Genomic DNA, 27,663 nt, shown 5'->3' on the forward strand with positions numbered 1-27,663 from the left:
AATAAAATGAATAACCTGGAAGAAATGGACAAATTCCTAGAAAAGTACAACTTTCCAAAGCTGAACCAGGAAAAAATAGAAAATCTGAACAAACCCATCACAAGCACGGAAATTGAAACTGTAATAAAAAATCTCCCAGCAAACAAAAGCCCAGGTCCAGACAGCTTCACAGCCGAATTCTACCAAAAATTTAGAGAAGAGCTAACCCCTATTCTACTCAAACTCTTCCAGAAAATTGCTGAGGAAGGGAAACTTCCAAACTCATTCTATGAGGCCACCATCACCCTAATCCCAAAACCTGGTAAAGACCCCACAAAAAAAGAAAACTACAGGCCAATATCACTGATGAACATAGATGCAAAAATCCTTAACAAAATTCTAGCAATCAGAATCCAACAACACATTAAGAAGATCATACATCATGACCAAGTGGGCTTTATCCCAGGAATGCAAGGATTCTTCAATATCCGCAAATCAATCAACATAATACACCACATTAACAAACTGAAAAATAAAAATTGTATGATTATCTCAATAGATGCAGAGAAAGCCTTCGACAAAATTCAACATCCATTTATGATAAAAACCCTCCAGAAAGTGGGAATAGAAGGGACATATACCTCAACATAATAAAAGCTATATACGACAAACCCACAGCAAACATTATCCTCAATGGTGAAAAACTGAAAGCATTTCCCCTAAAGTCAGGAACAAGACAAGGGTGCCCACTCTCACCACTACTCTTCAACATAGTTCTGGAAGTTTTGGCCACAGCAATCAGAGCAGAAAAAGACATAAAAGGAATACAAATTGGAAAAGAAGAAGTAAAGCTTTCACTGTTCACTGATGACATGATCCTCTACACAGAAAACCCTAAAGACTCTACCAGAAAACTACTAGAGCTAATCAATGATTACAGTAACGTTGCAGGATATAAAATCAACACACAGAAATCCCTTGCATTCCTATACACTAATAATGAGAAAATAGAAAGAGAAATTAAGGAAACTATTCCATTCACTGTTGCAACGAAAAGAATTAAATACTTAGGAATATATCTACCTAAGGAAACAAAAGACTTGTACATAGAAAACTATAAAACACTAGTGAAAGTAATCAAAGAGGACACTAATAGATGGAGAAATATAACGTGTTCGTGGATTGGAAGAATAAATATTGTAAAAATGAGTATACTACCAAAGTAATTTATACATTCAATGCAATCCCTATCAAGCTACCAACAATATTTTTCACAGAACTAGAACAAATAATCTCACAATTTGTATGGAAATACAAAAAACCTCGAATAGCCAAAGCAATCTTGAGGAAGAAGAATGGAACTGGGGGAATTAACCTGCCAGACTTCAGGCTCCACTACAAAGCCACAGTCATCAAGACAGTATGGTACTGGCATAAGGACAGAAATATAGATCAGCGGAACAAAATAGAAAGCCCAGAGATAAATCCACGCACCTATGGACACCTTATCTTTGACAAAGGAGGCAAGAATGTACAATGGAGAAAAGACAGTCTCTTTAACAAGTGGTGCTGGGAAAACTGGTCAGCCACTTGTAAAAGAATGAAACTAGAACACTTCCTAACACCATACACCAAAATAAACTCAAAATGGATTAGAGAGCTAAATGTAAGACCAGATTCTATAAAACTCCTAGAGGAGAACGTAGGCAAAACACTCTCCAACATAAATCACAGCAGGATCCTCCAAGACCCACCTCCCAGAATATTGGAAATAAAAGCAAAAATAAACAAATGGGACCTAATTAAAATCAAAAGCTTCTGCACAGCAAAGGAAACTATAAGTAAGGTGACAACATAGCCTTCAGAATGGGAGAAAATAATAGCAAATGAAGCAACTGATAAAGGATTAATCTCCAAAATATATAAGCAGCTCCTGCAGCTCAATTCCAGAAAAATAAATGACCCAATCAAAAAATGGGCCAAAGAACTAAACAGACATTTCTCCAAAGAAGACATAAAGATGGCTAACAAACACATGAAAATATGCTCAACATCCCTCATAATCAGAGAAATGCAAATCAAAACCACAATGAGATACCATTTCACACCAGTCAGAATGGCTGCTATCCAAAAGTCCACATGCAATAAATGCTGGAGAGGGTGTGGAGAGAAGGGAACCCTCTTACACTGTTGGTGGGAATGCAAACTAGTACAGCCATTGTGGAGAACAGTGTGGAGATTCCTCAAAAAACTGGAAATAGAACTGCCATATGATCCAGCGATCGCACTCCTGGGCATACACACCGAGGAAACCAGAATTGAAAGAGACACATGTACTCCAATGTTCATCGCAGCACTGTTTATAATAGCCAGGACGTGGAAGGAACCTAGATGTCCATCTGCAGACGAATGGATAAGAAAGCTTTGGTACATATACACAATGGAGTATTACTCAGCCATTAAAAGAATGCATTTGAATCAGTTCTAATGAGGTGGATAAAACTGGAGCCTATTATACAGAGTGAAGTAAGACAGAAAGAAACGCACCAATACAGTATACTAACACATATATATGGAATTTAGAAAGATGGAAATATAACCCTGTATACGAGAGAGCAAAAGAGACACAGTTGTATCGAACAGTCTTTGGGACTTTGTGGGAGAGGGTGAGGGTGGGATGATTTGAGAGAATGACATTGAAACATGTATGTTGTCATATGTGAAACGAATCAGCAGTTCAGGGTCAATGCATGTTACAGGATAATCAGGGCTGGTGTGCGGGGATGACCCAGAGGGAGGATAAAGGGAGGAGGGAGGTGAGAGGGGGGTTCAGGAGTGGGAACTCATGTACACCTGGGGCGAACTCATGTCAATGTATGGCAAAACCAACCAATATAATATTGTAAAATAAAAAAAAATAAAAATAAAAAAATAAATAAAACACACACAAAAAAAAAATAAAATAAAATAATTTCAGATTTATAAAGAAGTTGCAAGAATAGTACAAAAAAACTCCTGTATATCCTGCACCCAAATTCCCCAACTGTTAACACTTTACTATATGTGCTTCTGCTTCTGTTAGGACCATACCATTCCTGTCCTTTATCGAGCCCATCTTTGCATGAAATGTTCCCTTGGAATCTCTAATTTTCTTGAAGAGATCTCTTGTTTTTCTTATTCTGTTGTTTTCCTCTATTTCTTTGCATTGATCCCTGAGGAAGGCTTTCTTATCTCTCCTTGCTATTCTTTGGAACTCTGCATTCAGATGCTTATATCTTTCCTTTTCTCCTTTGCTTGTCGCTTCTCTTCTTTTCACAGCTATTTGTAAGGCCTCCTCAGACAGCCATTTTGCTTTTTTGCATTTCTTTTCCATGGGGATGGTCTTGGTCCCTGTCTCCTGTACAATGTCATGAACCTCTGTCCAGAGTTCATCAGGCACTCTATCTATCAGATCTAGTCCCTTAAATCTACTCCTCACTTCCACTGTATAATCATAAGGGATTTGATTTAGGTCATATCTGAATGGTCTAGTGGTTTTCCCTACTTTCTTCAATTTCAGTCTGAATTTGGCAATAAGGAGTTCATGATCTGAGCCAAAGTCAGCTCCTGGTCTTGTTTTTGCTAACTGTATACAGCTTCTCCATTTTGGCTGCAAAGAATATAATCAATCTGATTTCGGTGTTGACCATCTGGTGATGTCCTTGTGTAGAGTCTTCTCTTGTGTTTTTGGAAGAGGGTGTTTGTTATGGCCAGTGTGTTCTCTTGACAAAACTCTATTAGCCTTTGCCCTGCTTCATTCCGTGCTCCAAGGACAAATTTGCCTGTTACTCCAGGTGTTTCTTGACTTCTACTTTTGCATTCCAGTCCCCTATAATGAAAAGGACATCTTTTTGGATGTTAGTTCTAAAAGACCTTGTAGGTCTTCATAGAACTGTTCAAGTTCGGCTTCTTCAGCGTTACTGGTTGGGGCATAGGCCTGGATTACTGTAATATTGAATGGTTTGCCTTGGAAACGAACAGAAATCATTCTGTCATTTTTAAGATTGCATCCAAGTACTGCATTTCGGACTCTTTTGTTGACCATGATGGCTACTCCATTTCTTCTAAGGGATTCCTGCCCACAGTAGTAGATATAATGGTCATCTGAGTTAAATTCACCCATTCCAGTCCATTTTAATTCACTGATTCCTAGAATGTCTACATTCACTCTTGCCATCTCCTGTTTGACCACTTCCAATTTGCCTTGATTCATGGACCTAACATTCCAGGTTCCTATGCAATATTGCTCTTTACAGCACCGGACCTTGCTTCTATCATCGGTCACATCCACAACTGGGTATTGGTTTTGCTTTTGCTCCATCCCTTTATTCCTTCTAGAGTTACTTCTCCACTGATCTCCAGTAGCATACTGGGCACCTACCGACCTGGGGAATTCCTCATTTAGTATCCTATCATTTCGAATTTTGATACTGTTCATGGGGTTCTCAAGGCAAGTATACTGAAGTGGTTTGCCATTCCCTTCTCCAGTGGACCACATTCGACTGTGGTCCATGTGATCAGGTCAACTAGTTTCCTGTGATTATGATTTCAGTGTGTCTGCCTAACAGAATCAGAAGATATTAAGAAGAGGTGGCAAGAATACACAGAAGAACTGTACAAAAAAGATCTTCACGACCAAGATAGTCACGATAACGTGATCACTGACCTAGAGACAGACATCTTGGAATGTGAAGTCAACTGGGCCTTACAAAGCATCACTAGGAACAAAGCTAGTGGTGGTGATGGAATTCCAGTTGAACTATTTCAAATCTTGAAAGATGATGCTATGAAAGTGCTGCACTCAATATGCCAGCAAATTTGGAAAACTCAGCAGTGGCCACAGGACTGGAAAAGGTCACTCTTCATTCCAATCCCAAAGAATTCTCAAACTACCTCACAATTGCACTCATCTCACACGCTAGTAAAGTCATGCTCAAAATTCTCCAAGCCAGGCTTCAGCAATATGTGAACCGTGAACTCCCATATGTTCAAGCAGGTTTTAGAAAAGGCAGAGGCACCAGAGATCAAATTGCCAACATCCGCTGGATCATGGAGAAAGCAAGAGAGTTCCAGAAAAACATCTATTTCTGCTTCATTGACTATGCCAAAGCCTTTGACTGTGTGGATCACAATAAACTGTGGAACATTCTGAAAGAGATGGGAATCCCAGACCACCTGACCTGCCTCTTGAGAAACCTGTATGAAGGTCAGGAAGCAACAGTAAGAACTGTACATGGAACAACAGACTGGTTCCAAATAGGAAAGGGAGTGCGTCAAGGCTGTATATTGTCACCTTACTTATTTAACTTCTATGCAGGGTACATCATGAGGAACGCTGGGCTGGAAGAAGCACAAGCTGGAATCAAGATTGCTGGGAGAAATATCAATAACCTCAGATATGCAGATGACACCCCCCTTATGGCAGAAAGTGAAGAGGAACTCAAAAACCTCTTGATGAAAGTGAAAGAGGAGAGTGAAAAGGTTGGCTTGAAGCTCAACATTCAGAAAACAAAGATCATGGCATCTGGTCCCATCACTTCATGGGAAATAGATGGAAAAACAGTGGAAACAGTGTCAGACTTTATTTTGGGGGGCTCCAAAATCTCTGCAGATGCTGCTTGCAGCCATGAAATTAAAAGACGCTTGCTCCTTGGAAGGAAAGTTATGATCAACCTTGATAATATATTAAAAAGCAGAGACATTACTTTGCCAACCAAGGTCCGTCTAGTCAAGGCTATGGTTTTTCCCGTGGTCATGTATGGATGTGAGAGCTGGACTGTGAAGAAAGCTGATCGCCGAAGAATTGATGCTTTTGAACTGTGGTGTTGGAGAAGATTCTTGAGAGTCCCTTGGACTGCAAGGAGATCCAACCAGTCCATTCTAAAGGAGATCAATCCTGGATGTTCATTGGAGGGACTGATGCTAAAGCTGAAACTGCAATACTTTGGCCACCTCATGCGACGAGTTGACTCACTGGAAAAGACTCTGATGCTGGGAAGGGTTGGGGGCGGGAGGAGAAGGGGACGACCGAGAATTAAATGGCTGGATGGCATCACCAACTCTGTGGACATGAGTTTGAGTGAACTCCGGGAGTTGGTGATGGACAGGGAGGCCTGGCGTGCTGTGATTCATGGGGTCGCGGAGAGTCGGACACGACTGAGCGACTGAACTGAACTGAACTGATATGTGCTTCAGCTCTCTCTCTCTCTCTATATATATATATATATGTGTGTGTGTGTGTGTGTATGTATATATAGGTACATATACACACACATGCATATACACATACATAAATATGAATATATGTGTATATATAAACAAATTACTATTTTTGAAACATGTAGGAGTAAGTTGAAATCATGATGTTCCTTTACCCTTTAATTACTACAGTTTAAAAAATCAGGATGTTAACAGAATATTATTCAACACTATTATCAAATCTTCAGACCTTATTCATATCTCACGAGTTATCCCAATTACCTCCTGTAAAGCATAAAAAATTAATCCCCAAGCTCCTTAAAAAATCAAGTCCTAATTGCATATGTTATCTCTATCCATCTAAAACTAATATATGGATTAATATAAAATGGAATTCAACCAGGTATCATGGTAGGACCATATATGTGACTGAAAGATTAAGTAATGTGATCATTTCACTACTAAAAATCACAAAATATCATCATGATTTAGTCCCTTCCTCCATTAACATGTGTAATTGTAATAAATGAATAAATGAAAAAGGAATTAAAATTTGATGGTGCTATTTTATTTTTAAAGATTTAATATTATCATTTACCTCTAAAGATAAAGTTCTTTTCAAAAGCTAGTATGAATTCCTAGTTGGTTGAAGGTCAGTAAGAAGGGGTTAACACGAACAGCTGGCCGTTAGAAAGGGCATCACAAGAGGAGTATGTTGGCTTTGATCCTTGCTGTGAAATGAACTTCCTACCAGCGGTATCATCACTTACAACACGAAGTCTGCTGTTGAGAAGAGTGACAGAGAAGAGACAGTCCCATGTTAAAGGACACTGCCCTAGAAGAGTGAAGATCCTTTCAGCACAGGCAACATGACTTGAATTGTATTGCAGGGGAGTATGGTATGTACTGTCATATTTTTCTCTTTATTGAACCCCTTGTGGTATAAAGAGAGGAATCTAATCACTGACTTTGGCATGTAAATTATCAGGTCACTTCTGGAAATAATTTACAAAATTTATTCAGTAGCCTTAACCTTTGATCCTTAGAAGCCACTCGGCAATTTACCCTCATCCCAAAATAGTCTTAACTATAACACAGTCGAAGACTCAAAAATGTTCATATTAATAACATCATGACTAAGAAGACTTGAAAACAAGGATTTTACCTGGTTATACAAACTTCCCCAGGCAGGGAGCAGGACTTGCGGGCTCGGTCAAAGCTCTCGCTGGAGTTTACGGTCTGATTAGCACTGATTAGATGAAGGTGGCCTCTCCTACTGACCAATTTCTGTTCTTGTTTCACACTGGCCCATTTACCAGTTTCTGATTTTGTGATCTTTGTTTTCTGAATGTTGAGCTTCAAGCCAACCTTTTCACTCTCCTCTTTCACTTTCATCAAGAGGCTTTTGAGTTCTTCACTTTCTGCCATAAGGGTAGTGTCATCAGCATATCTGAGATTATCGATATTTCTTCCAGCAATCTTGATTCCAGCTTGTGCTTCTTCCAGCCCAGCGTTCCTCATGATGTACTCTGCATACAAGTTAAATAAGCAAGGTGACAATATACAGCCTTGACGCACTCCTTTTCCTATTTGGAACCAGTCTGTTGTTCCATGTCCAGTTCTGACTGTCGCTTCCTGACAGTCAGAGAAACGCATACAGGTTTCTCAAGAGGCAGGTCAGGTGGTCTGGGATTCCCATCTCTTTCAGAATTCTCCACAGTTTACTGTGATCCACACAGTCAAAGGCTTTGGCATAGTCAATGAAGCAGAAATAGATGTTTTTCTGGAACTCTCTTGCTTTCTCCATGATCCAGCGGATGTTGGCAATTTGATCTCTGGTGCTTCTACCTTTTCTAAAACCTGCTTGAACATCTGGGAGTTCACGGTTCACATACTGCTGAAGCCTGGCTTGGAGAATTTTGAGCATGACTTTACTAGCGTGTGAAATGAGTGCAATTGTGAGGTAGTTTGAGCATTCTTTGGCATTCCCTTTCTTTGGGCTTGGAATGAAGACTGATCTTTTCCAGTCCTGTGGCCACTGCTGAGTTTTCCAAATTTGCTGGCATATTGAGTGCAGCACTTTCATAGCATCATCTTTCAAGATTTGAAATAGCTCAACTGGAATTCCATAACCTCCACTAGCTTTGTTTGTAGTGATGCTTTCTAAGGCCCACTTGACTTCACATTCCAAGATGTCTGTCTCTAGGTCAGTGATCACGTTATCGTGACTATCATGGTCGTGAAGATCTTTTTTGTACAGTTCTTCTGTGTATTCTTGCCACCTCTTCTTAATATCTTCTGCTTCTGTTAGGTCCATACCATTTCTGTCCTTTATCGAGCCCATCTTTGCACGAAATGTTCCCTTGGAATCTCTAATGTTCTTGAAAAGATCTCTTGTTTTTCCTATTCTGTTGTTTTCCTCTATTTATTTGCACTGATCACTGAGGAAGGCTTTCTTATCTCTCTTTGCTATTCTTTGGAACTCTGCATTCAGATGCTTATATCTTTCCTTTTCTCCTTTGCCTTTCGCCTCTCTTCTTTTCACAGCTATTTGTTTCCCATCACTTCATGGGAAATAGATGGAAAAACAGTGGAAACACTGTCAGACTTTATTTTTGGGGGCTCCAAAATCACTGCAGATGCTGATTGCAGCCATGAAATTAAAAGACGCTTACTCCTTGGAAGGAAAGTTATGACCAACCTTGATAATATATTAAAAAGCAGAGACATTATTTTGCCAACCAAGGTCCGTCTAGTCAAGGCTATGGTTTTTCCCGTGGTCATGTATGGATGTGAGAGTTGGACTGTGAAGAAAGCTGATCGCCGAAGAATTGATGCTTTTGAACTGTGGTGCTGGAGAAGACTCTTGAGAGTCCCTTGTACCGCAAGGAGATCCAACCAGTCCATTCTAAGGGAGATCGATCCTGGGTGTTCATTGGAAGGACTGATGCTAAAGCTGAAACTCCAATACTTTGGCCACCTCACGCGACAAGTTGACTCACTGGAAAACACTCTGATGCTGGGAAGGATTGGGGGCGGGAGGCGAAGGGGACAACCAAGGATGAGATGGCTAGATGGCATCACCCACTCTGTGGACTTGAGTCTGAGTGAACTCCGGGAGTTCATGATGGACAGGGAGGCCTGGCGTGCTGTGATTCATGGGGTCGCAGAGAGTTGGACATGACTGAGCGACTGAACTGAACTGATTTTGTGAAATATGGTGAAAGCAAGTAGATCACAAACAAACAAGTAAGGCCTAAAATGCTTGCTACACACACTGCAAAGATTGCCTCGGCTGTCCTTAAGCAGCTGTTGAATGCTTGGTGGGTGAAGCTGGGGAGCTTGTTTAAAGATACAGAAGCTTGATAGATAGTGTGGGAGCCCTTAGAGGGGAAGTCAAATTCCCTTGAGAAGGAACCTAAGATACTGCCACATGTTTATATAGTAGCTCCTCCTCCTAGCCTAGCCTCCACAGCTTGCTTTCATTTACCACAGTGACTACACATCAGGGGAAGGGGACAAGCTAGCTCTTCTTGAGGATCATCCAGCACTGACCCTAAGCTAACATTCAGACACCTAAGGATTCAGTTCTACTAGGAGCTAGTCAGAGTAAAGCTTTCTGGCAGCCAGTGATAACTGCTCTTCCCTAACAGGACAGCCAAGCAAAATTACCACAGTCCTGGGAGAATTGCAAGGACCACCATGACCTTCCATGACTTACAAGGAGCAGGGGTGAAGATGCCTACCACAGCCTCAAGAACAATCTCAGCAAATGAATCTTCATATGAGATGGAAAGAGTCAGATGGCAACTGCAACTGTAGCTACTGTTCCCTAAACAGTCCTGGGGAAGGTGAAAGAATTTCTAGGAGAGGAATTGAACCTGTGGCCAAATGTAATATTTCAGAGACCTAAGCAGAAGTTGTCCCTGCCTCTCTGAGAACCTGGCAACCAAGATAAGCAAAAAGCCTGGTCAATACATAGTGATGAAATGTACTGGGGCATGGGAATTCCCTGGCAGTCCAGTGGTTAGGACTCCATGTTTTCACTGCCAAGGGCCTGGCTTTGATCCCCGGTCAGTGAATTTAGCTTCTATGCAGAGTACATCATATTTAAATGCCAGGCTAGATGAAGCACAAGCAGGAATCAAGATTGCCAGAGGAAATATCAACAACCTCAGATATGTAGATGATACCACTCTAATGGCAGAAAACAGAGGAACTGAAAAGCCTCTTGATGAGAGTGAAAGAGGAGAATGAAAAAACTGGCTTAAAACTCAACATTTAAAAAAACTAAGATCATGGCAACCACTTCATGGCAAATAGATGGGGGAAAATGCAAACGGTCACACACTTTATTTTCTTGAGCTCCAAAATCACTGTGGATGATAACGGCAGCCATGAAATTAAAAGATGCTTGCTCCTAGGAAGAAAAACTGTGACAAACCTAGATAGTGTATTAAAAAGCAGAGCATCACTTTGCTGACAAACATCCATAAAGTCAAAGCTATGGTTTTTCCAGTAGTCATGTACAGATGTGAGAGTTGGACCGTAAAGAAGGCTGAGTGCCAAAGAATTGATGTTTTTGAATTGTGGTGCTGGAGAAGACTCTTGAGAGTCCCTTTGATAGCAACGGGATCAAACCAGTCAATCCTAAAGGAAGTCAGTCCTGAATATTCATGGAAGGACTGGTGCTGAAACTGAAGCTCTAATATTTTGGCCACCTGATGTGAAGAGCCGACTCTTCAGGAAAAGACCCTGTTTCTGGGAAAGATTGAAGGCAAAATGAGAAGGGAGCAACAGAGGATGAGATGGTTGGATGGCCTCACCAACTCAATGGACACGAGTTTTAGCAAACTCTGGGAGATAGTTAAGGACACAGAAACCTGGCACCCTGCAGTCCATGGGGTTGCAAAGACGCAGACACAACTTAGCGACTGAACAACAATGGTGAATTAAGATCCCACAAGCTGAAAAACACAGCCAAGAAAAAGTTAGGGAAGGGTGTGTGTTGGCCAGAAAAGCAGAGCGATCCCTAAAATCATGGTAAGGACAAGAAAACAGAAAGCATCATGGAGACAAATAGCATTTTAAATTTGTGCCACCATAGCACAAATGGCAACCCACTGCAGTGTTCTTGCCTGGAGAATCCCAGGGACAGCGGAGCCTGGTCGGCTGCCGTCTATGGGGTCGCACAGAGTCGGACACGACTGAAGCGACTTAGCAGCAGCAGCAGCAGCACAGCTGTGAGCCCACCAGACTGGCTTAACTGTATCCCATGTTGCCAGAGATTTTCTCACCTGCAAATAAAAACTGTGTATGTTTAGAACCCCTGTGGGACTCTACTGGGGAACAATGTGGCCAAAGAAAATACGTCCTTGAATCTAAGGACCTGAACTTCAATGGCCTTAGTCTACTAGACAAGGGCATAAAAGGGTCGTCTGAGCCAAGTGGCAATGCAGATCTAGTTAAAGGAACCCCGAACTTGGGGGATCCCCAAGGAATATCTCATAAGACTGCAAACAAGAGTTGCTTAGGTATGACATTCTCAAAGACTTCATTATTTTTGTCTAACCCATTATTACAGACAAAAGAGCTTCCAAAGGCATAATGTAAGAACTATTTAAATAGCTATAGACATAAATTATCCCTGTCATTGTAAAAAAACTACCTAATTTATGATTGATTCAGTTCAGTTCGGCAGTATCTTTAACATGCTCGGTTCAGTGGTGTCTGCGGAAGGGAGACAGTGAAATACTAAGTAGGCAGTGTATTATCCCTAGGAGTCAGGCAGGCACTTAAAGATTCACTTGAAAAAATTCAGATCCTATTTGGACAGAAATATGGGTCTTCTAGGATGATGGTGGAATATTATTAACTTAATTAGGTCATGACACAATAGTATTATGTGCTACACTACCATGTCTAGTCTCACATGCTAGCAAAGTAATGCTCGAAATTCTCCAAATGAGGCTACAACAGTACATGAACTGAGAGCTGCCAGATGTTCAAGCTGCATTAAGAAAAGGCAGAGGAACCAGAGGTCAAATTGCCAACACCCGTTGGATCATAGAGAAAGCAAGAGAATTCCAGAAAAACATCCACTTCTGCTTCATTGAATACACTAAAGCCTTTGACTGTATGGATCACAGCAAGCGTGGAAAATTCTTCAAGAGATGGGAATACCAGACCACCTGACCTGCCTCTTGAGAAACCTGTATGCAGGTCAAGAAGCATCAGTTAGAACTGAACACGGAACAACAGACTGATTTCAAATTGGGAAAGGAGTATGTCAAGTATATTTTCACCTTGCTTATTTAACATTTATGCAGAGTACATCATGAGAAACGCTGGGCTAGATGAAGCACAAGCTGGAATCAAGATTGCCAGGAGAAATATCAACAACCTGAGATGTGTAGATGATACTACCCTCATGGCAGTAAGCAAAGAGAAATGCAAGAGCCTCTTGATGAAAGTGAAAGAGGAGAGTGAAAAAGCTGACTTAAAATTCAACATTCAAAAAAATAAGATCATGGCATCCATTCCCATCACTTCCTGGCAAATAGGTGGGGAAATAGTGGAAACAGTGGCTGACTTTATATTTTGGGTGCCCCAAACTGGAAAAGAGTCTGATGCTAGGAAGGACTGGGGGTGGGAGGAGACGGGGACGACAGAGAATGAGATGGCTGGATGGCATCACCGACTCAATGGACATGAGTTTGAGTGAACTCTGGGAGTTGGTGATGGACAGGGAGGCATGGCATGCTGTGATTCATGGGGTCGCAAAGAGTCAGACACGACTGAGCGACTGAACTGAACTGAACTGAAAATCACTGCAGATGGTGACTGCAGCCATGAAATTAAAAGACGCTTGCTCCTTGGGAGAAAAGCTATGACCAACCTAGACAGCATATTAGAAAGCAGAGCCATTACTTTGCCAACAAAGGTCCGTCTAGTCAAGGCTCTGGTTTTTCCAGTGGTCGTTTTCACTTAGTTCAAGCTGCTCAGCCAGCTTTGAGAAAGGATTACTCCGTTTCAGCATAAGTGGCAAGATGGACACTCTGATAGAACAGATGTGCACTCTTCTCAGTAATTACTTTCAGCTCTTGTTTTTTTCCCTTTACTGTCTGTTTGAAATTTAACCTTAATGGAATCTGAATGGCATTTACCCAGGGATCAGTTCCAGATTATGCAAAACTCACAAAAATAAAGGTTATGGCATAGTAAGTCTACTAATCACTTTTTTGTGATTGGAATTGGTTATCTCTGAGTAGAAGAGATTAAGAATGTCAGATATTTATTCTGAAACAAGAGAAATTAATCATTCCATTACTCACTTTGCCCCTGCCATCAACCACCTCATGATGAGCCCATGCTGTGACCCCAGAGTGACAATCCAAAACTCCAACATAGCATCTCATAGAGAAGGGCCCATTCTGTTGAAACATAAGTGACATAACTGTGAGATACCAGTGTAAAGTGAAAATATCTCCTGCCATATCAATTAACAAGAAATGTCACAGCCATCAGCAGTTTCTGGCCTCCAAATGTGAATAAAGTTTCCCAAAACTGTGATCCAGCAGATGCCACCACTCCCCACAGTGATTGCTGAGGAGCTGGGGGAGTGCAAGAAGAGCCATCTGTCACTCCTTAAGGTGAGCAAGAAAACAGGATTGGCCCCAGATACCTGAGGTGCATATGAAAGGAATGAATTCAGTGAGCCAAGAGGCTTTCATCTTCCCATACATAGAAATGTTAACTTCTTTAATTTGATATCTGATCTTTGATGTTCAGACTGCCTGCTCCCTTTGCTGCAAACTTGTATATACCCAGACTCCCCTTCTGGTTCCTTGAATCACTTTTCTTAGAGCTACCGAGATACTGTCTCCAGGGCTCAGAGACCTAAACATTCTCACCAAATCACTCTTTTTCAGGTGATGACTATATTTTTCAGTCAACACCAACCATCCAGACATAAAGGCTAAATTGGCCACTAGAAAAGGCAGGGCTGGAGAGTGGGAGAAAATTTTGAGTTCCCAAATATGGCAAAAATGGAATCGAAAGTGCTCTAAATCTCCCACACTCTGCTCCCAGAGCTCAGGTTAGAATGAGGTGCTTGTTTTCCTTTTAATAATAGTATAGCTAGATTTGCTAACTCGGGTACTTTGCAAATGTCATAGGATGAAGAAAATTTCATTATTTAAATAGTTGTCTCCTGAATTCCTCTTAGAAGTACTGTCTTCTCTAGGAAGAAATATCTTGATAAATGATTAGGGGGAAAGCCCCTATTAAGGCTCTATTTTTAAATGTCTTCTAGACTTTAGAGGAGAGAGAAAACTTCCCTGTATAATCTACCATGGAGATTTGACTCCTGAAAGCGAATAGCAGAGAAAGGAGAGTGAGAGGCAGTAAGAAGCAGCATAGAGACGCAGGACTCAGAAAAAAATGCAATATGGTAGAGAAGTAGTACAAGAGTGCCACCAACTCTTCTCTCCAGGATTGTTGAAATTGCTCACATAATCGCCCTTCCAACTTCTCTCTTTTCCCAACCAATTGCCTGTTAAAATCATTGAATGATTTTTAATCATGCCTTTTTAGTTGTACTTTAATTTTTTTTCTTTTAAAATATTGGAGTATAGCCAATTAACAATGTTGTGATAGTATCAGGTGGACAACAAGGGGATTCAGCCATAAATATATATGGATCCATTCTCCCCCCAAATCCCCTCCCAGTCTGCCACATAACATTGAGCAGAAGTACCCTGAGCTATACAGTTGGTCCTTGTTGGTTATCCATTTTAAATATGGTAATGTGTACACATCCATCCCTAAGAGAAGTTTTCTTGAAGAAGCTACAGAAAGAAAAGAGGTCCTCACTAGGGCTCGTACAATGTTGGGCAGAAGCAGCTAAGGACCACTCAGCAGGGAGCCAAGTGGCCCCAGAATGTAAGATCATGCAGGATCTAAGAGCTTTGGAGAAAACCTTCAGACTTTTGCAGACTATTAAACTTGGCAAAGATTTAAGCCAGTTTGCCCTTGCCCTTGAGGGGAGGTGGACTTCCCTGGTAACTTAGATAGTAAAGAATCTGCCTACAATGTAGGAGACCTGGGTTAGATCCCTGGGTTGGGAAGATCCTCTGGAGAAGGGAATGGCTATCGACCAGTATTCTTGCCTGGACAATTTTACAGACAGAGCAGCCTGGTGGGCTACAGTCCCTGGGGTCATAAAGAGTCAGACATGACTAAAACAACTTCACACACACACATAGGGTTTTGAGCTTAGAAGGTTTGCTACCAAACCTCTGTTTTGAAAGGACCACTCTGAGTAGTATATTCAGCATGGATGTAAAAAGGCAGGGATGAAGGTAAGACAACCAAACAAGAGGCTATTGCAGTTATCCACAGGAGGTGTCACATGGTTTGGAAAGGATGGAAATCGTGAGGCACGAGAAGTTGTTGGTTCCCTACTATGTTTGGAAGTTATATACAATAATATTTCCTATAAACTATACATACGATATGAGAACTAAAAGTTAAGGACACTCAAATTTTTTGACTTTAGCATCTGGAAGAACGGAGTTGTCATCAACTGAGATGAGGAAGTCTATGGATAGATGATGTTGAGGAGGGAGGAAGTGTCAGGATGTCAGTTTTGGACTTGTAAAGTGTGAAATATCTGTTACGGACATATCAAGCAAGTAGTTGAATGTACAAGTGTGTATTCAGGAGAATGGTCCAGACAGAAGATATAAATTTGGGAGACACTAACGTTCACCCTGCCTCTTTTCTGACCCTGACTCCTTGACTCCTTGGGATTTGGTCAAGAGGCCTTTCCTGTATTATTTGACCATCCCCAACACTTTCACTTTTCACTTTCACAAATTGGAGAAGGAAATGCAACCCATTCCATTGTTCTTGCCTGGAGAATCCCAGGGATGGGGGAGCCTGGTGGGCTTCCGTCTATGGGGTCACACAGAGTCCAACACGACTGAAGTGACTTAGCAGCAGCAGCAGGATATCACTGGGGCTTCCGTGGTGGCTCGGACGTAAAGAATCTGCCTGTGATGCAAGAGACCTGGGTTCAATCCCTGGGTCAAGAAGATCCCCTAGAGAAGGGAATGGCAACCCACTCCAGTATTCTTGCCTGGGAAATCCCATAGTTCTTAACATAATATCTGAGTACAGGATATGTAAATATTGTGGACTTTCTGAATGAATGATTGGCATTTAATTAAGTCCTATCATTATAGTGATTGAAGCCTACATTCACATCCTGGGAGCTCAGCTATATGAAAATTCCTAAAAATAGCAATTCTTTGGTGGTCCCCAATTATATAGAAAACTGTTGACACAGATAAGGTACAATAGATGAGTTTCCTTCAGAGACAACAAATATTTGCCTCTTAACTCAGTGACTACCTTTCTGGCAACTGAACAGAATTGCTTTTCTACATTAAATTTGCATGAACCAAAGGAGCACATTTGATGACTGAGATAAAATACCAAAGCTCCTAAAATGAAATGTATTTTTTTCACAAGCAAATTTTCTGAGGTTACCTTAATTATGTGATAAATTTGGCAAAGGACACCAGAGAAGGAAAACCTCCAAACAAAAGAAAATAAACATCGCTATGATGTTAAGCAAAAAAAGAATTAAATTCTCTGACTGTGTGCCATTGCCTAATTGCAGCAAATCACCTTCACTTAATCAGCCAAAGGTTCTCAGCTTCCAGCTGCCCCTCCCGGCCACCTAGCCACAAGCAGAGCTGTGACAGCTGCCGCCAGGAGCCCAGCTGCCCTCCAGCAACAGCTCCCCTGTTTCTGCCTTTCTCCTGATCAAGACTTGCTGCAGGATTCCAGTGCAGGGACCAGTTGTGTGTGTGTGTGTGTGTGTGTGTGTGTGTGTGTGTCTGTGTGTGTGCACTGAGTCACGCCCAGCTCTGCAACCTCATGGACTGTAGCTTGCCAGGCTTCTCTGTCCAGTGGAGCTATGAATAATCTAAGATATTACCTCTAGATCAACAAGTGAAATATATTATCAAAAACAAGAAAATGAGAGAGTAATAGAATGGCAGGCTGTTACGGTTTATTATTGGACCTTTATCTGACTTCATTCACCATCATGGAATTTCTGGTTAGCACGCGCCTAATGCAGAAGACATAATAGAAGACACAAAAGCAGTGCAGCCATGAAAAGCCTGCGGTTTAGAGTCAGGCAGCTCAGCCCCGACTCACCGCCCCCATTATTGTCTGTCAGTGACTCCGCCTGTCTGAGCCTGGATTTCTTCATCTCTAAAGCTGAGACGATTATGTCTCCCAGAAAGGGCTATTGTGAAGAGGTACTGAGATCACACACAGAAGGCGCCTCGTAAAGAACTTGATGCTCAACAATAAAGGAGACCTGTTCTTCCAAGGAATGTACAATCTGCTGGTGAGACAGAAATTTACATAATTTACCATAGTAAAATGTTACAAATATTATTAAGCAAACTCTATGGGAGTAGAGACAAGAGAATAATTTTTGTTTTACTTTTTAATATTTTATTTTATTTTAATATCAAAGGCATTTTGTATTAGGGTGTGTTCATTGGAAGGACTGATGCTAAAGCTGAAACTCCAATACTTTGGCCGCCTGATGTGAAGAGATGACTCACTGGAAAAGACTCTGATGCTGGGAGGGATTGGGGGCAGGAGGAGAAGGGGACGACAGAGAATGAGATGGCTGGATGGCATCACCGACTCTATGGACATGAGTTTGAGTGAACTCCGGGAGTTGGTGATGGACAGGGAGGCCTGGCGTGCTGTGATTCATGGGGTCGCGGAGAGTCAGACACGACTGAGTGACTGAACTGAACTGAACTAATGGCCAGTTAATGTTGTGGTAGTTTCAGGTGAACAGCAAAGGGACTCAGCCATGCATATCCATGCATCCATTCTCCCCCAAACTTCTCTCCATCAAGGCTGCCACAAAACATCGAGCAGAGTTTCCTGTTCCATGCAATAGGTCCTTGTTGGTTATCCATTTTAAATATAGCAATGGGAACATGACCTTCCCAAACTCTCTATCCCCTCTCCCCACAGCCATAAATTCATTTCCTAGGTCCCAGTCTCTTTTTGTTTTGTAAGTAAGTTTATTTGGAGCATTTCAAGACAAGAGAATAATTAACCCTGCTGGATGTGGGGGTAGGAGGAAGATACAACCAAGCCTCTGGATTTTGCTGTCTGACACTAGCGTCGCCGGGTTGACCTCACAGTCGTCAGCCAACAAACAGGCTCTGGTAGCTTTATCATAAAAGTAAATAAATAAATCTTCCTTTGACTTCACATCCGCCTCCAGCTAACTGCTCATTTCTCTCTGCCCTTCACAGCAAGACTTTTGGAAATGTTTACTGCCTCCACTTCCCTTTTCCTCTTCAACCTGCTCCCATGATGTCCTTTGCATGGAAATGACATGTTGCTTCCACTCTGGCCATCTTTTCAAGCACTGTAGCATCTCCTCCACTGCTGGCTCAGAGCAGGCCCACTTCTTTCCTACCTGTATTTTTTCCTTTAGATGATCTCACCTAGTGCCTTGACTTTAAATACAATGTATTCCCTGATGACTTTCAGATCTACATCCCCAGCCCAATCTCTTTCTCAGTTCAGTTCAGTTCAGTCACTCAGTCATGTCTGACTCTTTGCGACTCCATTAACTGCAGCACGCCAGGCCTCCCTGTCCATCACCAGCTCCTGGAGCCCACCCAAACTCATGTCCATTGAGTCGGTGATGCCATCCAACCATCTCATCCTCTGTAATCCCCTTCTCCTCCTGCCCTCAATCTTTCCCAGCATCAGGGTCTTTTTCAAATGAGTCAGCTCTTCACATCAGGTAGCCAAAGTATAGGAGTTTCAGCTTCAACATCACACCTTGCAATGAACACCCAGGACTGATCTCCTTTAGGATGGACTGGTTGGATCTCCTTGCAGTCCAAGGGACTCTCAAGAGTCTTCTCCAACACCACAGTTCAAAAGCATCAATTCTTCAGCGATCAGCTTTCTTTATAGTCCAACTCTCACATCCATACATGACCACTGGAAAGACCATAGCCTTGACTAGACGGACCTTTGTTGGCAAAGTAATGCCTCTGCTTTTTAATATGCTGTCTAGGTTGGTCATAACTTTCCTTCCAAGGAGCAAGCATCTTTTAATTTCATGACTGCAATCACCATCTGCAGCGATTTTGGAGCCCCCCCAAAAATAAAGTCAGCCACTGTTTCACTAAAAATCTTTTCCATCCAATTGCTGATTCAGCATGATCATATTGATGGACTTTCTGAACTTAACAGGTCTGTGCATACATGCTAAGTCATTTTCAGTCATGTCCGATTCTTTGCAACCCCATAGACTATAGCCTGCCAGGCTCCTCTGTCCATGGAATTTTCCAGGCAAGAATACTGAAGTGGGTAGCCATTGCCTTCTCCAGGGAATCTTCCTGACCCAGGAATAGAACCTGAGTCTCTTACATCTCCTGCATTGGCAGGTGGGCTCTTTACCACTAGCACCACCTGGGAAGCCCTGAACAGGTCTAACACAACTATTGATTCCACCACACTGCCCTCACACAACAAAAGAAAACAAACAAAAAATGCCTGTTCCTTTCTTATTCTTTCCTGTCCTGTAAATGTCAATACCAAGGTCGGTCACCTTTGATTGCCTTTGTTCCTTCACCTCCTGTTTCTGATCCGTCATCAAGTTGCTGTCTCTACCTCCTTGTTCATTTCCCTCCGTGTCCACTGCAATCACCATCATTCAAGCCACAGCCACCCCTCACCTAGCCATCTGCAATAGCTCCTAACCCATCTTGTAGCTTCCAACTCTGCCTCACCCCTCTCTCCACAAAGTCTCCACAATGTCTTCAGAAAGCAGCTCACATGATTTTCATAAAATGCACTCTCCCTTTTCACAGCCTACAGTGCCTTCTCCTTTCACTTGGGAAGAAACCTCAGTGCTTTCCCATGACCTGGGAAGCCTCACACTGTCTGGCCCCATCTGCCTCTCTGCCCCTTCTCCTGCCTTTTTCCAGGTAACTCACTATACACCTGGGCACAAAGGACTTCTTTCCATTTCTCAAAATGCCCCAGTTTATTTCTTTATAGGGGAAAAATAAAATTTGGTTTTGCTCTATGCCACACTCTCTTCCCAGTCTCCGAATGACTGTCTTTCTCAAGGTTAGGTATCAGCTCAAATGCGCCCCCCATCAGGTGCAATAAAAGCAACTGCCCACTGTCCATTATAGAGGAGCCCTGTACCCACCCCCACTGACGTCTAGAAGACATTCTGTCTTCTTCACAACACGAATTCCTTTTCAAATTTGTGTTATTTGAATGCTTGCTGATTGTTTATATCTCTCTAAAGTCTAAGATTCAGGAGAGAATGGATTTTTTAAATTAATTTTTATTGAAGAGAATGGATCTTGAGCTGCTTTGTTTATTGCTATATATCCAGTGCCTGGATCCATACGTGGGACTTGACAAATATTTACACAATATTTTTGATTAAATTAACACAGCTTTGGAAATGTCTGGTAAGAGTTATTGGATTTATTCATTAACTTTAAGGGATTGAGGAGAAATGAATAGGTAGAGCACAAAGGACTTTTAGGGCAGTGAAACTATTCTGTATGATACCATAATGGTGGATACATGTCATTATCAGTTCAGTTCAGTTCAGTTCAGTCTTTCTGTCGTGTCCGACTCTCTGCGACCCCATGAATCACAGCACACCAGGCCTCTCTGTCCATCACCAACTCCCGGAGTTCACCCAAACTCATGTCCATAGAGTCAGCGATGCCATCCAGCCATCTCATTCTCCGTCGTCCCCTTCTCCTCCCGCCCCCAACCTTTCCCAGCATAAGAGTCTTTTCCAGTGAGTCAACTCGTCGCATGAGGTAGCCAAAGTATTGCAGTTTCAACTTTAGCATCAGTCCTTCCAATGAACACCCAGGATTTATCTCCTCTAGAATGGACTGGTTGGATCTTGCAGTCCAACGGACTCTCAAGAGTCTTCTCCAGCACCACAGTTCAAAAGCATCAATTCATCTCTCTAAACTCATCGAATGTACGACATCAAGAGTGAATCTGGGACTTCCCTGGTGGCTCAGTGGTAAGGAATCCATCTGCCAGTGCAGGAGACATGGGTTCAATCCCTGATCCAGAAGGATCCCACATGCTAGGGGCAACTAAGCCCGAGTGCCACAACTACTGAAGCCCTAGTGCTCTAGGGCCTGTACTGCACAAGAGAAACTGCTGCAATGAGAAGTCTGCACATCACAACAGAAGAGTAGGCCCCACTCACTGCAACTAAATAAAACCCTGCCTAGCAATGAAGATCCAGCACAGCTGTAAATAAGTTAATTAAACTAAAAAAATTTTTTTTCCAAAAAATAAATAGTGAATCTGAATCTAGAAAAATGATATAGATGGTCTCACTTGCAAGGTATAAACAAAGAAGCAGATGCAGAGAACAAACATATGGATACCAAGGGGGAAGGGGAGTGGGATGAATTGGGAAACTGGGATTGAGGTTCATGCTGTGCTGGGTGACTCAGTTGTGTCTAGCTCTTTACGACCCCCTAAACTGTAGCCTCCCAGTCTCCTCTCTCTGTGGAATTCTCCATGCAAAAATACTGGAGTGGGTTACCATTTCCTACTGCAGGGGATCTTCTCCACCCGGGGATTGAACCCATGTCTCTTGTTTCTCCTGCATTGGCAGGTGGATTCATATACACCATTGATATCATGTATAAAACAGATCACTAATGAGAACCTACTGTATGGCACAGGGAACTGTACTCAGTGTTCTGTGGTGACCTAAATGGGATGGAAATCCAAAAAAGAGGGATATATGTATATCTGTATATATAGCTGATTCACTTTGCAGTACAGTAGAAAGGCAAAATGTTGTAAAGCAAATATATTCCAATAAAAAATATTTTTTTAAGTAGTGAAACCTAATGTAAACTATAAATTTTGGATGACAATGATGTGCCAACATAGGTTCACCAGTTGTAAAAAGTGCACCCCTCTGGTAGGTGATGTTGATAATGGAAGAGGCTATTGGTGTGTGGGGGCAGAGAGTATACAGGAAACCTTTGTAGCTTACGCTCAATTTTGCTGTGAAGTTAAAACCAATTTAAGAAATAAAGCCTATTAAAAACATTTGAAAACTTTAAAAGTCTTTAACTATAATATTCATTGTGGTTTCACATACTTATGCCCCTTGTCCCACTAGTAAATGTAACTGAAAATCTGCTGAATGTAAAAAGCAGCAGTTAAGCCGAAGTGATTTTACTCATAGAACATCTCTGCACTTTTGCAAGAGTAGTCCTCAGTTACTGTAAGCAATAAAGGCATGATTCAGGCTGCCAGGGTACCTCTCCTGCTCTGAAAAACATCATACACAAAACGTTATCTTTGAGGCACGTCTATATCTTGAATGAGGGTGTTGTTGCTCTTGTTTAGTTGCCAAGTCCTGTCTTACTCTTTGCAACCCCATGGACTGTAGCCTGCCAGGCTCCTCTGTCCATGGGATTCTCCAGCAAAAATACTGGAGTGGGTTGCTATTTCCTTCTCCAGGGGATCTTCCTGAATCAGGGATGAAATCTGTGTCTCCTGCATTGCAGGCGAGTTCCTTACCACTAGTGCCATGAGGGGGAGGGCACGTATTATCCTGAAACTCTTTTCCCTAGACTAATTAGAAGTTCAAGGACAAGGAGAATATTTTCTATCTTTTCAAATGTTAAGGAAACCCATACCCATTTAATAGGGAATGACAATCACAGGGGGTGAAAGAAACTAAGAGACAATCTAAAGCAGTCATTTCTACAAAAATATGTGCTAAGTAAATCAAGAATGCAGAGTCCATTCTAAGTTACTCACTTCTCCGTTCCGTCGCTCAGTCGTGTCCGACTCTTTGCGACCCCGTGGACTGTAGCCTACAAGGCTTCTCCATCCATGGGATTCTCCAGGCAAGAATACTGGAGTGGGTTACCGTTTCCTTCTCCAGGGGATCGAACCCGGGTCTCCCGCATTGGAGGCAGACGCTTTAACCTCTGAGCCACCAGGGAAGCCCTATTCACTTCTCAGGAGGCTTCAAATGCTGTCACTGGACATGTCTGTTCAAGGAAAGTTCCAGGCAATGGAGCATGAAGGCCAGACCCCCTGCTGCTATAGGGGAGGATTAGTGAAGGAGCAGGCACTCTAGCTTTCCTTCCCTGATTGTCTGGGTACTAAAGGTTTTTAACAGTCTACTCACACTGTTATGATTTACTCTGTCCTGAAGGTACTTCATTTGTGATCTCGTGAATTCGAGAAAATAAGTGCCTCATAAAGAGTCACTTGGTGATATCTCTGCTTCCAAGTCTGAGATTAGGAGGCACAGTAAGTGCAGATCCCAGGTCTCTAAATCAGTTTCCTGAGGCTTTCAGATGCCACTGCATCTGCACGTCCCACATCCTTTGACTGGTCACTGGCAATGGTGAAAGAAGATAAGCCAGCGTGGGATACTGTGTCATCACCAGCCATTCATACAACCAACTGGGCATATGATCATTCTTCAACACTTTGCCTCCTATACTAGGCATCTGATCATTTTCATATTGAAAACTGACGCAACAGAGAAGTAATTCATGAATCTGCCTTCCACATCCTATTATTCCAACTCAGGTCATCCCCACCACCACCACTCTTGACTCCTGGGACACAGAGTGTTGACAAGCCGGGTAAGGTTCCAGAGAGTCCAGTTTGTAACATCTTTGATACTATCACTTTAAAGCAACAAGGTAAAATCCTTTTACTAAATTTTGACAACCTTCAAACAAAGTGAGTGCAATTCAAGGTGACACTTACTGTCAAGGAAATCTTGCCTCTTCAAGGAGAGTGTTTTCTCGATACTCTGTTAGCATTAGAATCACCAGGGGAGCTCTTTTTTTAAATGCACTGAGAGGTTATGATTTAATTGGTCTGAGGTGGGCTGGCTATAATGAATCATCACGGTTAAGAACCACCAACCTAAGGCGGTAAATGGGAGCCTCCAGATTTCTAAAACCCCAGTGGGGCTGCCTGCATTGCAGTGATGACTTTTGTAGCTAATAACGTACAAATATGAAACAACCAAGTGAGTGAAGAAACACAGCTCAATTAGCACTGAAAATTAGGTGAAGGAAGATCCATTCTACAGCTGAAAGGTCTCAATCAAAACTGTGTCCTGTTTACAGTTAGTTTTGGTACGTGAAACTGAGTGAAAACGCTCTGTTGTTAGCAGCTTCTATTGTGTTTTATTTCTTCTGATGAGGTACTTTCACTTTGCTAGTTTACCTTTTACAAATCGACTTTCATAGGACTGAGTTATCCTGCCTGCAGCCCTGCTTTGATGTGTTTAAGGTAGGGGAAAATCCTTTTAAATGAATTTCAAGGCTATGTCAAAAACAGTTTAAAAGTCAGAAAAATATTGTCATAAAATTGCTCTAGTCAGTAGTGTTTTGAGATTCCACAAGAGTGCATTGAACACTTGAAAGTGCTGCTCAGTTTGTATTTTGTGGTTCTTTGCCAGCTATTGACTTTCCAACTTAATCCTCTCAGAATCCTGGAGGGGCTGTGCTATTTTGTTTCTGCCATTTCTACATCCAGTTCCTCTGGTTTGTGGCTAAGATGTGAAGTTTGGTTGCCCGCACACACTAAGGTCTCTATGTTCACCCGCTTGCACACAAACACAATGGGCTGTCCACTGAGAACCCAGACACCACTGGTCAGCCTTGGCAGTCACTGAGTTCTCCCCAGGGGCAGATGGCGGGTAGGGGGAAGGATTTGTTAATGAGCCTTCCAAACTCAGCCCTTTTGTCCTTAGAACTAATGAAAATACATGAAAACCAGTCAAATAAGGCTATTCTGAATTTGCCATTACAAGATCAGCCATCATCACCTGTGTTTTGGTAGAAACTCAAGGCGGGCAAAGGAGTAGGGATACTTCATAGTGGGGGAAAAAATGGAAGACCTCACGTTTGCCTGTATTGGAGGCTGTCTGCACAGAGAAGCAGTAGGTGAAATAAGTAGACGTACTCTGTGATTTGTTAGCTATAGGTGGGATAAGCATATATTCTCTATGATTGGTAGGGTACATATCTGGCTTTCTCTGGTTAGTCCTGAGTTGAACATGGCAGTAAAAATTAGGAAAGCTCTCAATTATTTATCATGTCCTGGCCATTTGGGGCTAATTGTTACAGAAGTCATTGTTTAGCTTTATGGCCTGTCACTAGAGCTAGAAATCGGGCTTCCTTCAAGTGTGCCTTACAGTGGGCATGATCTTCCTGCATGGCTTACTGGTGATAAGGGGTTGGTTTTCCTAGGCAGGTCGCTGCAGGTTATGGGTCAATGTTATGTTTTTGTTTATGGTCTGGCCATTGTCTGCTTCTATATTCAGTTTCTCAGAACTAACAGAATGTGGGTTATGGGAACTGTTTAATCCTCTGCTTTCCAGTCTGTCCCACATCCTGACTGTAGTGATTAGCCACAAATATACTGATAATTTTAGTTATTAAATAAAACTTGTTTTTATATGCAGAATAACCAAGGAAGGTCCCGAAGTATCCTATGAGCTACCTATTTTAGTATCCTTTCTATTGGTGGGTGATCCTAAACTTTGGTTTAAAAGAAAAAGAAGGGCCTGGTAGTAAAAGCTGCCCTACAACAGGGTTTTCCTTTATTTGCTTAGTGCCATGCACTGTAGGAGCTTAATACATATTTAACAATAACTTGGAGATAAGAGGAAAGCATCTATGGCAAAATCAAGATGCCTGGGCAGTAAATTCTAGCTTCTTTGAATGCAAATCAGAGAGTACTCACAGCTCTGCATCAAGGGCTCTTCGTGGCCCCACTCTGCACTCTGTCTCTCTCCAGCTCCCTGAAGCACCTCTTATCTGATGATGAAGAAGTCTGAACCACAGTCAGTAACCCTGGTTCCCTCAGGAGTGTCTCATACCATCAGGCTTGATTGCCCCTCCAGTTCAGCTCAGAAAGTTTGCAGCTGACAAGAACACGAGCCAATATGTATCTCAAATGTAAATCTCTGTCCAATTTCTTTTGTCCTTAGGATATCTGAATGTTGTAACAAACATTGTGCCCGTCAATCAGTTGTAGACACATGAAAGTACTGACTATGCTGAGATTTAGGTTGTAATTGCACTTGAGATTAATTTAACCAAAGAACAGTAACCGCCAACAGCACTAAACTTGAGGCTAAACACTTTTAAATACATTCTTAAGAGTAGTTCATGAGGTCATGTGATCCAGATGTTATTTCCATTTCTCAGAGGAGCCTCTGTCAGGTCCAAAAGACCACAGTGGAAAAATGGCACAGCTTTTATTCCATGGACAAGGGATCCTCACTCCTGGTTACTTGTGTATGACTCAGATTCTCCAGAGAATCACAACCAACAGGCAACCGGGAAAGCTGGGGGTATGATCCAGTTTGAGTCCAAAAGCCTGAGAACCTGGAATACTGGTTGTCCCAGCTTGGAGACCAAAGTTGCCTGCCTGTCTTTCTGATTTATTTCAAGCCCCCAAAGGAGTGAATGATGCGAGTTTGTAACCAAAAGTGGGGTCTGTCTGCTCACTGATCAAAAGGTGATTAAAATATGAGTTTCATGGAAAACAAAGTTTGCTTTATTTTGGATGCCAGGGACACCTGTCCAAAGCCTGACATCCCCCTCCCCATGACAATCATGGGGCAAGAGCTTTTATAGACAGAAGGAGGGGATTATAGACAGAAACAGTACAGTCAGCTCTGACAGTCATCTTGAAATTGGTCATCGGTGGTCTGTCCCACATCATCTTGATTGTTTTAAGTACAACTAGTCCTCAGTTCCAGGGTCTGTTTGCTCCCATTTCCTTGAGGCCAGTTCTTGGAATTGTGGCAGCTTGTGAGTACAGTCTGATTATCATGTAGTTAACTTCTGCCACCTGAAAGGGGTTTCAGTTTCTATAAGACAGCTCACAGGATATAGATCGGAATATCATCTATAGACCTTGAGAAGAAACTAAAAGTTCTTGACTTTGTTTAAGGACTAAATTTTAATATTTGGTCTCCTTTGACTGTTTTCCTTCATGTATTTTTTTCACTTCTCTAATTAAAATTATTCTTTGGCTACAGTTTCTTCACAGACAAAAGGCAGGTGGAGCACATTGAGAGGGGGTGGTTGGCTGGGGATGAGCCCGGAAGGACCACAGTGTACTTCTCCAATTCAAACTCACATGGGAGTATGGTCTTTTTTCCATCTACCAGGTCAAATGCTAAATCTCTTCTAGAAACACTTTCACAGGCACGCAGAGATAATGTTTTGAAGGCATCAGGATATTCTGCAGATATGTAAAGGATATCTGCAGATATATCTTTATATAAAGGTACTCAGAAATTGT

This window comes from Moschus berezovskii, chromosome 10, assembly GCF_049115385.1.
Source record: "Moschus berezovskii isolate FMDL1 chromosome 10, NW_MosBer_1.0, whole genome shotgun sequence".
Lineage (NCBI taxonomy): Eukaryota > Metazoa > Chordata > Mammalia > Artiodactyla > Moschidae > Moschus > Moschus berezovskii.